This window comes from Talpa occidentalis, unplaced genomic scaffold (genome assembly GCF_014898055.3).
Source record: "Talpa occidentalis isolate TD23 unplaced genomic scaffold, MPIMG_talOcc4v2.1 talOcc4.8, whole genome shotgun sequence".
Taxonomy (NCBI): Eukaryota; Metazoa; Chordata; class Mammalia; order Eulipotyphla; family Talpidae; genus Talpa; species Talpa occidentalis.
Window position 1 is genome coordinate 41580095 of NW_023605194.1, and position 13397 is coordinate 41593491.

The 13397-nt window shown below is 42.0% G+C and overlaps 1 protein-coding gene across 6 annotated transcripts in view; it reads left to right on the forward strand.

Annotated features, from left to right (window-relative positions):
* Positions 1-3123: 3123 nt before the first annotated feature.
* Positions 3124-13397, forward strand: part of USP54 (ubiquitin specific peptidase 54) — a 100171-nt gene continuing 89897 nt past the window's right edge. For 3 of the 6 annotated variants that reach the window (XM_037497789.2, XM_037497791.2, XM_037497792.2), the window contains exon 1: positions 3125-3189. The gene's annotated coding sequence lies outside the window, so the exon portion shown is untranslated. The other 3 variants (XM_037497788.2, XM_054690713.1, XM_054690711.1) reach the window with 3 other exon arrangements.

Below are 13397 nucleotides of genomic sequence, written 5' to 3' on the forward strand. Positions count from 1 at the left end.
TAAAATTTGCAGATGACATCAGACTAGGTTTTGGAATATATGTGTCAAAGGCTATAGAGTCTTCAAAATTTGAACCAGTGTAAAAAAGAGAGCCATGTTAGAATCCAGAAGGAAGTGAGAAAAACCAGCTACAGTTTTAGTGTGCCTGGCTTTGTGTGAACCTAGTTAGAAAAGCTCTAAGGATCACAGAAGCACTGCAATTGTGTCATGAAAGCACTGTGATTGGGAAGAAACCATGAGCCTAACTGGAATGAGCAGTAATACTCTTTTTATTGATTTTAATCATGGGGTTTCTTTAGAGGCCTGTACTTCTGTTTCATAGAGTAAGAGTGATACAGACCTGGAAGAACAAGAGGAGACTTAATATGATCTGGGAAAATCACTTCTGAAGAGACCTGGCTGACTCCAGCCAACTCCATGAGTCATTAATGATTATGTTAAATTGGCAGACACTTCATTAAACTGACCTAATTTTCATGAACCTTCAGTCACATGACATTTACTCTGGTCATTTTCCTTTACAATCCAAGTAAGTTTCAGGGGATTTATACTTCCTCTAAACTTGTACACAAAGCTCCATTTCTTTGTGCATTTTTCTAGGAGAATTGTCATTATTTTAATTTCTCTCCAAATAGACCATAAAACAAAAGTTTACATGCAAGTAGTTCATTTGGGAGATGACCCCAGAAATCCAGGCAGTATAAGGCAGTGAGAAGAAAGTCAATAAAGGTGTTTCGCACAATTGGGGTTGACTCCCATGTGTTATTCTGAGAAAAATGCTATTCCACGTGTGATTTGTGGACTGGGAGCATCAGTATCTCTTAGGAGCTTTATTGAAAATGCAAATTCAAGAATCTATGGCTTCTTAATTTTTACAGGTGATTATTATTCCCTCCTACTCCCTCTTTGGCTCTCCCTGTCCCAGTGGTTTTGCCCCTGTACTGCCTTCTTTCCTCCAAGTGATTTTTATAGGCCAGTGAAATGAGAAATGCTAAGGTAGGACACAGCTCCGAATTACCCCTCTAAGGTGTGAGAAATTAGAATATTTCAGCTACCAAATTCCATCTCTTGTTGGTTGTGGATTGGTACTGGGAATGTTACTCTACTGGTACTTTCCTTTTTTTTTTTTTTTAAAGATTTATTTATGCATTCAAGAGCTGGTGTAGGCCAGAGGTGGGTGTATGTGAGAGAATTCACCAGAGACAGAGTGGGGAGCAGAACAGGTGGATCTACTGAAATACACTGCTGAAGGGAGCAGTGGGTGAGACAGGAGGCATCTACTGTGCCATTTGGGGTGCTCCCTGGAAGGGGATGGAACTCCTGCTGCAATGTCTGCTGATAGCTTCATAGTACTGAGACTTAATCCTTTGCACCACCAGGGAGGCCCTCTACTCGTACTTTCAAGCAAAGAAATACACAGGTGTTTGAGATAGGAAGCAATGACCCTCTACAGAATCTGTCTCCCAAAACTGTAGTGCAAGTTGGGCTGAAAGGATATGGGCAGAGCACTGAAAGGATCTGGATAACCATTCACAACTTTCATCATATTCTCATGTCTAATGAGTCTGTGAGTCCTCCTCAATTGTTAAAGACTATATTCCTTTAACAAATGTTTATTGAGTGTCTACCAAATACCAGGCACTACTTCAGGGATCAGAGGTGCAAAGACAAATAGCAACTTTCATGAGACAAAGAGATTTCACGGTCAGTCAAAATAACTATTAAATGCATGTACTTAAAGTTGGTATTAAAAAAAAGTTAGGGCTCTACTAATCAACAGCTCTGAAAACCTAATTTTTCCAAGCTCAGATTGTCTGAAATCTTATATTTAATATAAAATAATGATGGAAGTTTATTAATTTACAGGGAATTCACAGTGGTTATAAAATGATCCCCTTAGTAGAAAAATCTACATGGAAGTCAAATCATTGTCAGAAATTGCAATGGTGGTTTCATATATAAAAGCACACACTCAGGAGCCTCCCTGGTGGCTCAGGGGGTTAAGCCTCAGCACTATGAAGCTGTCAGCAGACATTGCAGCATAGACCTCTCCTGTCTCGCCGGCTGCTCCCCCTCAGCAGTGTCCTCAGTGGATATGGCTGTTCTGCTACCCACTCTGTCCCTGGGGAATCCTCTCACTGCCTCCTCCCACCTCTTGCCTACACCCCAGTTCTTGTATGCATAAGCAAATACAATAAATCCTAAAGAAAAATTCACTCGATATAATCACAAGTTTACTAATTTATAAGGAACCATCCATATTGTAGATATCCATTTTTTCCCACTTATTGAAATATAATTGACATGTAACTTAGTTTTGGGGTACACGATACCGTATTTGTGTATATTGTGAAATGATCACAGTAAGTCTGACAAATGCTCTTTAAATCCACCTTCTGTTCCAGATGCTTCTCTAGCAGTCTGTATTTACAGCTGTCAAATAACAAAGGGAAAAAACCCTACAACTAAACGTTGAGTCACAAAGTAAGGATGTGTGCGCAGGGCTGCTAGTTAATAAAAGTTCAAATCACACACTAATGGGATCCAGGACGAAATACCCGTGCTCCTGTTAGTTTTTTTTTTTTTTAAACTTTAATTTCCTATTTTGGGTTGGCGAATTGATGGGTGTGGGACACCTGTGCATAAAAACAAAACCAAACCACTTCTGGGAAACCAAATGCATATCTGCAAAGCAGTGTAGGGAAAAAACCCGTGAAAACTCTTCCAAGGAAGAGAACGTGGAGATGGGAAGGTCAGTTTCTCGATGTCTACGGTACATGCAGAGGGAAAAGCTGGGAAAACGGAACTTTAGCTAAAAGCAAAGAGCTTTAAGAGCTTTAAGAGCTCTGTTTGAAGCACTTGAGAAAATACTGCCACAACCTAAAGTTATCTCAGTGTAGAGGTCGCAATACCAATTTCCCTCGGCCCAAAACATCCCAAAATTTTCCTGACTCTCGGGACAAATCGACCTTCTTCCTCGCCCTCATCCACCACGGACCTTTGCAGGCCTCCAAAAACTGCGTGGCGGTCGCCATTTTACACGGTATTATCGCGAGATATCGAAGCCGCCTAGCGAGAGGCTTTTCTCGGTTGTTCTCGCCGTAGCGAGGAAAGTGTCGCGAGAGCTGGTTGCCTTGGCTCCCTGTAGCTATAGCAGCCGCGGCGGTTAAGGATGCGGCGGCAGGAGCGGTGAGTGCGACATCCTCAGGGGGGCGGGGCCGGAGGTAACGGGGTGCCGGGGGTAGTGTCTGGGGAGGGGGTGGGAAGGTCAGCTCTCGGGAGGAACGGGCCCGAGTCTGGCGCGTAGGGGGGCACCTAGGTCCAGTAGCTGCAAGAACCCGGCGCCGGTTTGCTCTAGGGGCACGCGGGCTGGGCTGGAGCTGCTGGGAGGTCCGGGAGGAGGGAACGGGGTGTAGTTGGGTTCAAGGGGCAGCGGCTGGAGCTTGGAAGGGTGTGTAAGTTGAAAGCTAGAGGGTTATTACCAGGACTCGGAACTGGATTAAAGGGCCGGGCTACATCGAGGAATTAAGTGGGAAGAAATGGGGTACAACGAGAAGGAGGGTATGTTGAACCGGAGCACGGAGGATGGGCCCGGTTTGCTTAACGCTGGTGGGGAAGGGGTAGTGGTACCACATCTTCTCTGCTCCCGGGGGTCCTGAGACTGCTTGGGACTACACGCCAGGACCTGGGTCCTAAATGGCTTGGTGGGAATGGTGGCGTCCTGGCCCTGAACTACTGACGAGCTCTTCCCCCTCCCCTCCCGCCCTTCCCGCCGTCTCCCCCCTCCCCAGTAAATATCCACGCGGTCTGAGAAGTGAAAGGAGGGTCCTACTTGGTAAATTAGTAATAGTTGGGAAGGTTCTCTTGGCGGAGATACTGTGAGTGGGATAATGAATGATTGCTGCTCTAAAGTAAAGTGTGGGGTGGGGGCGGGAGAGAGAAGTTGAGAAAAAAAAAAAAAAAAACCTGAGACTTACTTCCTCTGGAGTCTATTGAGATGGAAGAAGGGGGTGTGTGCTGAGATCACGTTTCTTCCCAGATTCATTCAAGTGTAGAATTCCTTTACGGTCTTCTTATGAAATTACATATGCAGTGTAACAGTTTAGATGGAACAGTGAAAGAATGTGCAGTAACACAGTTAAATCTTCCTTGAATATAACTTAAAAACTAAGAAAAGTGTTTCTATTGCTGGAGCGGCAGTCTGAACACTAGGGATAATTTTATTTACTTGAATTAAAACTCAGTATTTCCGAAGTTCTGGTGATTTTAACAAAATAAATTTTTCTTGAGGCAACATTGGGTTATATAGCACTATACGTATACGTTTCAGGTGTATCAGGTTATTTGAGTTTTAAGAAATGGATGAGTGGTGCGTGTGATGTGGTGTATGTATTTATCAAGGTGTCAAAGTGCATTCCTGAAACTTATATGGTATAGTAAACCAGCAATATAAAAAGAAAAGAAAATAAGAAATGAATTTTTGTTTTAGGAGACAAAGTTTCTGTCATTCTGAACATAAAAGGAGACTCTCAGGAGTTAAAATCAACAAGAGGGCTCAAAACATGTAGTTTCTTCATCTCAAAAACTTTTCCTGGAGACAGGTTGGATCAATTTGCTCATTAACTTTCATTTTTAGTGAAAGCAGTTGGCTTGGCTTCAATGCAGTCATAAAAAGTTATCTAGGTACATACTATCTTTTTTTGTAGCTATAAATTATGTTTTGTAACTTTGTAACCTTTTGTAGGTATACATTTGCAAGGGATAACTGAATTTTTCCATGTTGAGGTTCACAAATTCAATAACTAAAACAGTGACTTAAATCCTATAGTTAGCCTTGTTGTGGTTAATGATTGAGCTTTTTTATTTGGTATGTATTACAATCAAACTTTTAGTTTGTAATGTCAGTAGCTAAACTTTAGAAGTGCTTATCTAAGGCAAGATGAAGCTTTATGTGGTTGAATGGAAAATATTTCTGCATGAATTCACTAATGAGCTTTACTGAGTTCCTATTATGGGTAGAACACTGTGTAAGGCATTTCAGGGAAAAAAGATTCATTGATTAATTTATCCAATCAACCGTTTATTGAGGTCTATTTTGTATCTGATTACTAAGCCTTCGGGATACCAATATGAGTAAGCCTTGCTCTCTGCCTTGAAATTACCTAGAGGGAGAGTGATAGAGAAACAATTACAGTGTAATAATTACCATATAGGAACACAGGTTTATAAAACAAAGTTTTAACCCTAAGGAGTTTACATAGTAGTCAAAACTAAAAGATGAAATAATCTTAAAATTACAAAAGATTAAGCAAATTTCAAACTGTATATGCTGATCAATAAAAAAAATATTGCATTTTTGAGGAGAATATTAGAATGTAAAGTTGAAGAAAATTCAGTCCACTTCATAATTTGTCTTTTTTAAAGTATTCTTTTAAAATAAATACCATAGAACATTCTTTTTTTTTAATTGATTAAAAAAATTTTGTTTATTTATGCATACAAGAACTGGGGTGAGAGGATTCACCAGAGACAAGAGTGGGGAGCAGAACAGACAGATCTGAAATACACTGCTGAGGGGAGTAGTGGGTTAGAAAGGAGAGGTCTGCTGTGCCATGTGGGTCATCTCCCTGACTGGGGATGGAACTCAGGCAACAATGGCTGGCTGTCTGTAGCTTGATAGGGCTGAGACTTTAACCCCTGCGCCATCAGGGAGGCCCCCATGGAATATTATTTAAGTCACAACTGCTAATGAAATAGATAACATTAATTGAGTGATTATTAATGTGTCAGACATCTTACCTCCTTTTATCTTCATAACACTGCTCTTCAGCTGTTACAGTACTAATACTTCAATTTTATTTATTTTTATTGATTATACTTTTTCATTTTCTTACATTGTTGTTTGTTTTTGTACAATACTTGATTTTTCCCCTCAGGTTTAGTCCCCTTAAATTTCCCACCACTATCTCACCCATGAACCTCCATCATACCCTTGTTTCTCTCCTGTTTTGAACCCTTTCCCTACCCCTCCCCTGCTGCATGCCTGAAATCCATAGTTTGCCTGTAAGTTTTTTTTTTTTTTTGATCAGTTGTTAGGTTTTCCTATATTCCTTCTGTAACAAGGGAAACCATTTGATATTTTTCTTTTTTCTTATGACTTATTTCACTGAGCATAATCCCATTCAGCTCCATCCATGTTGCGGTGAATGGTATGTTTATCTTTATTGATTGCTGAATAGTATTCCATTGTGTGTAGATACCACATCTTCTTGATCCATTCCTCTTGTTTTTGAGTATTTATGTTGTTTCCATATCTTAGCTATTGTAAATAGTGCTTCAGTAAATATAGGAGTACAAGTTTCCTTTAGAATTAATGTTTTTGTGTCCTTTGGCTAGGTTCCTAGGAGTGGAATTGCTGGGTCATAGGATAGATCCATTTTTAGCAATTAGAAGAACCTCCACACAGCTTTCCATAATGGTTGGACCAGTTAGCCTTCCCACCAACAGTGTAATACTTCAATTTTAAAATTGGGAAAAGTGAAGCTCACACAATCAAGGAAGTTGCAAAAGATCATAGAAGTAGGGGCCTCCCCAGTGGCGCAGCGGTTGAGCGCTGGGTTGTGAAGCTGCCCATAAGCCTCCGCGGCGCCCGGTTCGATCCCCGGCTGCTCCCCGGCCACCGGAGGAGGGTCCCGCATGGCGCGCAGACCTCTCCTGCCGCCCGCTGCTCCCCTCAGCAGTGTACTTCGGTCCTTCTGCCTGCTCTGCTCCCCGCTCTGGCTCTGGTGAATTCTCTCACCCTCCCGCGCTTCTGACTGTACCCAGTGCTTGTATAAATAAAATAAAATAAATAAATAAAAATAAATAAATCTTTAAAAAAAAGATCATAGAAGTAGTAAATGGCAGGCTAGGGATTGGAGTTGAAAATTTTATTTTTTAAGAATTATTTTATGGGCCTTCCTGGTGGCACAGGGATTAAGACGAAACCTATGAAGCAGTCCACAGCCACTGCAGCACGAGTTCGATTCCCGGCCTGCCAGGGAGAAACCCACATGGATGGACAGACCTCTCCTGTCCTGCCCACTGCTCTCCTCAGCAGTGTTCTTCAGTCCGTCTGCCTGTTGTGTTTCCTGCTCTGTCTCTGGTGAATCCTTTCACCCCCTGCATCTCTGGCCTGTACCCCAATTCTTGTATAAAAATAAATCTTTAAAAAAAATTATTTTATTTATGCATACAAGAACTGGGGTGTGGACCAGAGGTGAGAAGGGGATTCACCAGAGACAGAGTGAGGAGCAGAACAGGCAGATTGACTGAAATATGCTGCTGAGGGAACAGTGGGCAAGATAGGAGAGGTCTGTGTGCCATGTGGGTTGCTTCCTGGTGGGGGATCTGGGATCAAACTCATGCTGCAGTGTCTGCAGTGGCTGCAGATAGCTTCATAGTGCTGAGACTTAACCCCTTGCGCCACCAGGGAGGCCCCTGGAGTTGAAAATTTATGGGAAGAACCTAAGCAAAATTTCTTTCTGTTGAAGGGAGGGAGCCTTGGGATAGGAGAAGGGAGGGACAAGATTGAAGGTGAACTTGACCAGAAGACCAGAAATGAATCTGTCTGTATTCAGAGAGTTTCTTTTTTTAATGTTCATATTACATGTGGTACACTCATTTGAATATTAGCTTGATGCTAAATATGAGGTTTATATTATTGTACAGAGAATTGAGTAAATTACCATGTTCATGCCGTATATAATTGTAGAGGGGGCCTGTGCTTGGAAAAATAGTTGTAACAAGCAATTGCTAACATTGGTTACTTTCCAGAAAATGATCATTTTATTAGTGGAAATGGTTGTCTATATTCATATACAGAGCAAAGGTTATTGGAACAGATTTTAAGGGACCTAGTCAAACTTTTTTATACTGCAGGGGTTTTTTTTAGATTTGTTTATATATGCATATAAAAGCTGGGGTGGAGGCCAGTGATGGGGGTGGTGTGTGTAAGAGGATTCACCAGAGACAAAGTGGGGAGCAGAAAAGGCAGATAACTGAAATACACTGCTGAGGGTGTAACAGGGTGGTCTCCAGGAAGGGCGGAGGTTCCAAGGGGAGCAGCAGGCAAGACAGGAGAGGTCTGCCGAGCCATGTGGGTCACCTCCCTGGCCGGGGATTGAACTTGGGCTGCAGTAGCTGTAGATAGCTGTAGAAAGTGCTCTTAACCCCTTGTGCCACCAGGGAGGCCCTGCAGGTTTTTTTGTATTAAGACAAATGTACCTATCACATGTATTTGTGTATTTACTTTCAGATTTTTTTAAAAGATTTATTTATTTATGCATACAAGAACGGGGGTACAGGCCAGAGGTGCGGGGGTGAGAGGATTCACCAGAGACAGAGGGGGGAGCAGAACAGGCAGATTGACTGAAATACGCCACTGAGGGGAACTGACCTCAGGAGAGGTCTGCTGCGCCATGTGGGTTGCTCCCTGGCAGACCAGGGGATAGAACTCATGCTGCAGAGGCTGTGGATGGCTTCATAGGTTGTGTCTTAACCCCTTGCGCCACCAGGGAGGCACCTACTTTCAGATTTTTTTTTTAAGATTTATTTTATTTCTTTATACATACAAACTGGGGTATAGGCCAGAGGTGTGGAGGATGAGAAGATTCACCAGGGATGGAATGGGGAGCTGAACAGGCTGTTGAAATACACTGCTGAGGGGTGGAGCAGGTGAGACAGGAGAGGTATGCTGGGCCATGTGGGTAGCTCTCCTACTGGGATTGAACTCATCCTGCAGTGGCTGGGAATAGCTTGTTAGCACTGAGACTTAACCCCTGTGCCACCAGGGAGGCCCTCCTTTCAAATTATTTATATATATATATATATATATATATATATTTATTTATTTAAGCACTGGGTACAGTCAGAAGTGCTGGAGGGTGAGAGAATTCACCAGAGCCAGAGGGGAGAGCAGAGCAGGCAGACTGATGAAGTACACTGCTGAGGGGAGCAGCGGGTGGCAGGAGAGATCTGCGTGCCATGTGGGACCCTCGTCTGGTGGCCAGGGATTGAACCGTTGCTGCAGAGGCTGCGGGCAGCCTCGCAGCCCAGCACTCAACCGCTGTGCCACCAGGGGAGGCCCCCCTTTCAAATTTTTTAAGCTCTGTATTCTGAGGTCTAACATCTGATTTTCTGGTTGAAATACAAAATTCATATCTTAATACATTTTTTTTTAAATACCAAGTGAGAATGATAAATACCATCACTGAAGTGTTGATATTTAATTCTAGACTTAGTTCAATGCATAGAGGTCAACCAGTCCTACCATTCCTTTTATAGGAGGAAACTAAAGCCTAAAGAACATTTAAATGAGTTGCCACAATGTCCCAGTGTCCTGATTTCCAATTAAATGTTCTTTCTACCACATTACCAAGTTATATTACCAAATTACCACATTACCAAATTATATTCAATAATTGCTATACATAGAGTTATTGATGCTTTTAGCTAATTTTAGAAAACTAGTGTTGTCAGGAGGCTCTAGATAGATGACAGAGTACAAACTGATTATTTGTTTTCACATACTGTACTTCTTTCTACTTAGAATAAATGTTTTCAGGTAATTCAAATGCTTTCTATATATTTTTTTTTATTATTACATTTTGTTTTTCTGTGCCCAGTTGCATTGCTGGGCCATTTTAATAAATGTCTAAACTTAAAAAGTAGAGTGATACAACTATGTTGTAATATTTGATACTAATATGTTGAAGACTCGAAGATGACTCAGTGACTTTTTAAAAATATTGTATTTATGCATACAAGAACGGGGTGTAGGGCCTCCCCGGTGGCGCAGCGGTTGAGTGCTGGGTCGCGAAGCTGCCCGCGGCCTCTGCGGCACCAGTTCGATCCCCGGCTGCTCCCCGGCCACCGGAGAAGGGTCCCACATGGCGCGCAGACCTCTCCTGCCGCCCGCTGCTCCCCTCAGCAGTGTACTTCGTCATTCTGCCTGCTCTGCTCCCCGCTCTGGCTCTGGTGAATTCTCTCACCCTCCCGTGCTTGTACCCAGTGCATGTATAAAGAAAACAAGCAAACAAATAAATAAATAAAACATGCCTCTAAAAAAAAAAAAAAAAAGAACGGGGTGTAGGTCAGAGGTGCGGGGGCATGGTGGGGGTATGTGTGAGAGAGGATTCACCAGAAACAGAGTGAGGAGCAGTGCAGGTGGATCTGTTGAAATACACTGCTGAGGGGAGCTGCAGGTGAGACAGGCGAGGTCTGCTGAGCCATGGAGCTTAGCTCCCAGGCTGTGGATGGAACTCTAGCTGGGTAAAAGTGGCTGATAGCACTGAGACTTTAATCCCTGCACCTCCTGCCCTTAGTGATGCTTTTTGCATTGAATTGAGTTTCTGCAACAGTACTTCATCTGTATAGATTTTAGCTGGAATAGCACATAGGTGTGAATGCGATTCTTATTTTCTAAAACCCTTTAACTAAGTGGATGGGGCACCCATATTTTTTATGTGTGTTATTTTTGAGACAATGATACATTTTTCCAAGAAAGGATTAGTGTGAGAGAATGAAATCAGAGGAAGAGACTTCTGAGGGCTGAGAATGGAATTTATGCAAAAGGGTTGAAAACTACAAGTGAATGTATAAGGAGGATAAATCTGAAGTATTCTTTAATTCTCACCCTCCACAGGGGAGCCCAAAGACCTTTTCTACTTTTGTAACTGGAATTTGGGCCACCTCTCACCCCTGGATACCAATAAAATAGACAGGAATTGAATCCTTAAGGTGCACTTTAATCGACAGCTGGACATCTGGAAGATAGGAGGTTAACACACTAAATAAAAGGCCGTAACATTTCATTTCCAACTGGTTTTTTATAGTGAGTTGAACAAAGACAGTTCAGCAGTGGGCAGGGCTTCAGTACTGCCAGGAGATTGTGATGTCCAGCCCCCAGAGCTCCATATCGCCCTCCTGGACACCTGGCCTCAGCTCGTCCCATTGTGCTTCTTAGCCTCTATATAGTGTCTTCAGATAGCACTGCTTCCCACACTCCTCCAGATGTGTCCTCTGGCTGGAAAATTAACTTAGAGCAGACAGGCCATATGTGTGTGTAGATTTCTTACTATGCTATGCATAGTTTCTTACCTGATCTCCTCCCCCTCCCTAACCCTTACCACTTTGATAGACATATCTGCTGTAATTTCTATCCATTTACATTACTCCAGGGCTGTGTAAAAGTGTTAATTTCTCTGTACTTATATATTAATTGTAGTATAATAGACATTGAACAAACCAAAAGCAATTTATATGATAGATGAAAAGTGATACCTAATTCAGAATTTCCATTTCTTTGATTACCTGTGAAGTTGAATATTTTCCTTTCATGATGTACTTATTTATGTCTCTTTAAAAATACTTAAAATAGGGCTGAGGCTATTGGCAGCCACTGCAGGACAGGTTCCATCCCCAGCCAGGAAGGTGACACACATGGCACAGCAGATCTCTGCTGTCTCATCCGCTGCTCCCCTCAGCATTGTAGTTCAGTCAGTCCACCTAGTCTGCTCTGCACTCTATCTGTGGTGAATCCTCTTACCTACCTACCCCGCTAGCGTGCCCCCCCTCCTGTACCCCAGCTCTTGTATGCATAAATAAATAAATCTTTAAAAAAATAAAAATACTTAAAATTTTAGTATAAATATTTAAAGTGTATACTTAAAATTATTTAAAGAATACATTCTTTAAAAAACACTATATAGAGGTTTTAAAACACTATATAGAGGCTAAGAAACAAAGATTTCCCTTCCAGAAATATCCTGTTTGGTGGATTTTCTTCCACTTCTTTTTCTATGCATTTATAGAATATATTAGTTTTCTAAAATCAATGAAATGGTAATTTTTTTTTTCTGCAGTTTTTTTTTTTCTTAGCAATGTGCCTTTGAGAACTCATCTTGTTAGTACATACTTTTTAACAGCTGGTTGTTTTTACATTTGAATTACTGTAATTTATTTAATTGTTCCTTTATCAATGGACATTTAGATTTTCCTGGATTTTTGCAATTACCAACAATGAGCATCCTTTGTTGTCGCTTATACAAATGTTCCAGAATAACTCAAGTAGGTGTTAGAATTATTGCTTAAAAGGTATGCATGTTTGCAGTTTTGAAAGATACTGCCTGTCTGTCCTTCAGACAGCTTGTGTAATAAGTTTTGCATTCCACCAGCTGCTTATGAAAGTGCTTATATTTTTACTTATTTGCCAACATTATCAATCTCAAGTTTTTTCTAATATAATGGGCAATTTAAGAAAATTGCAGTTTTCAGATTTCTTGTGAGTTTGATTATATATATATATTTTAAAGATTTATTTATTCATGCACACAATAACTGGGTTACAGGCCAGAGGTGTGTGTGTGTGGGGGGGGGTGAGAGGATTCACCAGAGACAGAGTGGGGAATGGAAGAGGCAGATTGACTGAAATACACTGCTAAGAGGAGCAGTGAATGACACAGGAGAGGTTTGCTGCACCACACGTGGGTTAGCTCCCTGGCCAGGGATGGAACTCAAGCTGCTGTGGTGATAGTACTGAGACTTAACCTCTAAGCCACCATGGAGGCCCTCCTTAGGAACTTTTTAACTTGAAGTGCTTAAAGACTGAAGTATCCCTAGTGAGGACAGATTTTGTAGTTATTGGTTCAAATTGTTCTTTTTTTCTAAAGTTTCATCAAAATGTTTTGCACAGCTATTGCTAAGCAGTGACCAAGGGGATTGTGACATTATGCAACTGATCTGTTTGTGCCAACCTCTGAGATAAAGCCATGTAAATTTGAGGCTATTTGAAAAAAATCAAGTCAGGGCCTCTCTGGTGGTGCAACGGATTGAGCACAGTGGGTTGAGCGCAGCGTTGTGAAGCTGACCGCAGCTTCTGCAGTGCGGGTTCGATTCCTGGCCAGCCAGGGAGATTCCCACATGGTGCAGCAGACCTCTCCTGTAGCGCCCACTGCTCCCCTCAGCAGTGCTCTCGGTCTGTCTGCCTGTTCTGTTCCCTGCTCTGTCTCTGGTGAATCTTCTCACCCTCCCCACACCTCTGGCCTGTACCCCAGCCATTGTATAAATAAAAAAATAAATCTTGAAAAAAAAAAATCAAATTCATAGTAATACAAGTACATAGTCTAAAAGTGAAATAGTTCTTTTTTTAAAAAAAATTTTTTTTATATATTTATGCATACAAGAACTGGGGTATGGGCCAGAGGTACGGGGTTGAGAGGCTGCACCAGAGAGAATGGGGAGCAGGCCAGGCAGATCAACTGAAATGCATTGCAGCTCCCTGGCCAGGGATTGAACTTGTGCTGTAGTGGCTGCCAATAGCTTGATAGCACTGTGTCTTTAACCCCTGTACCACCAGG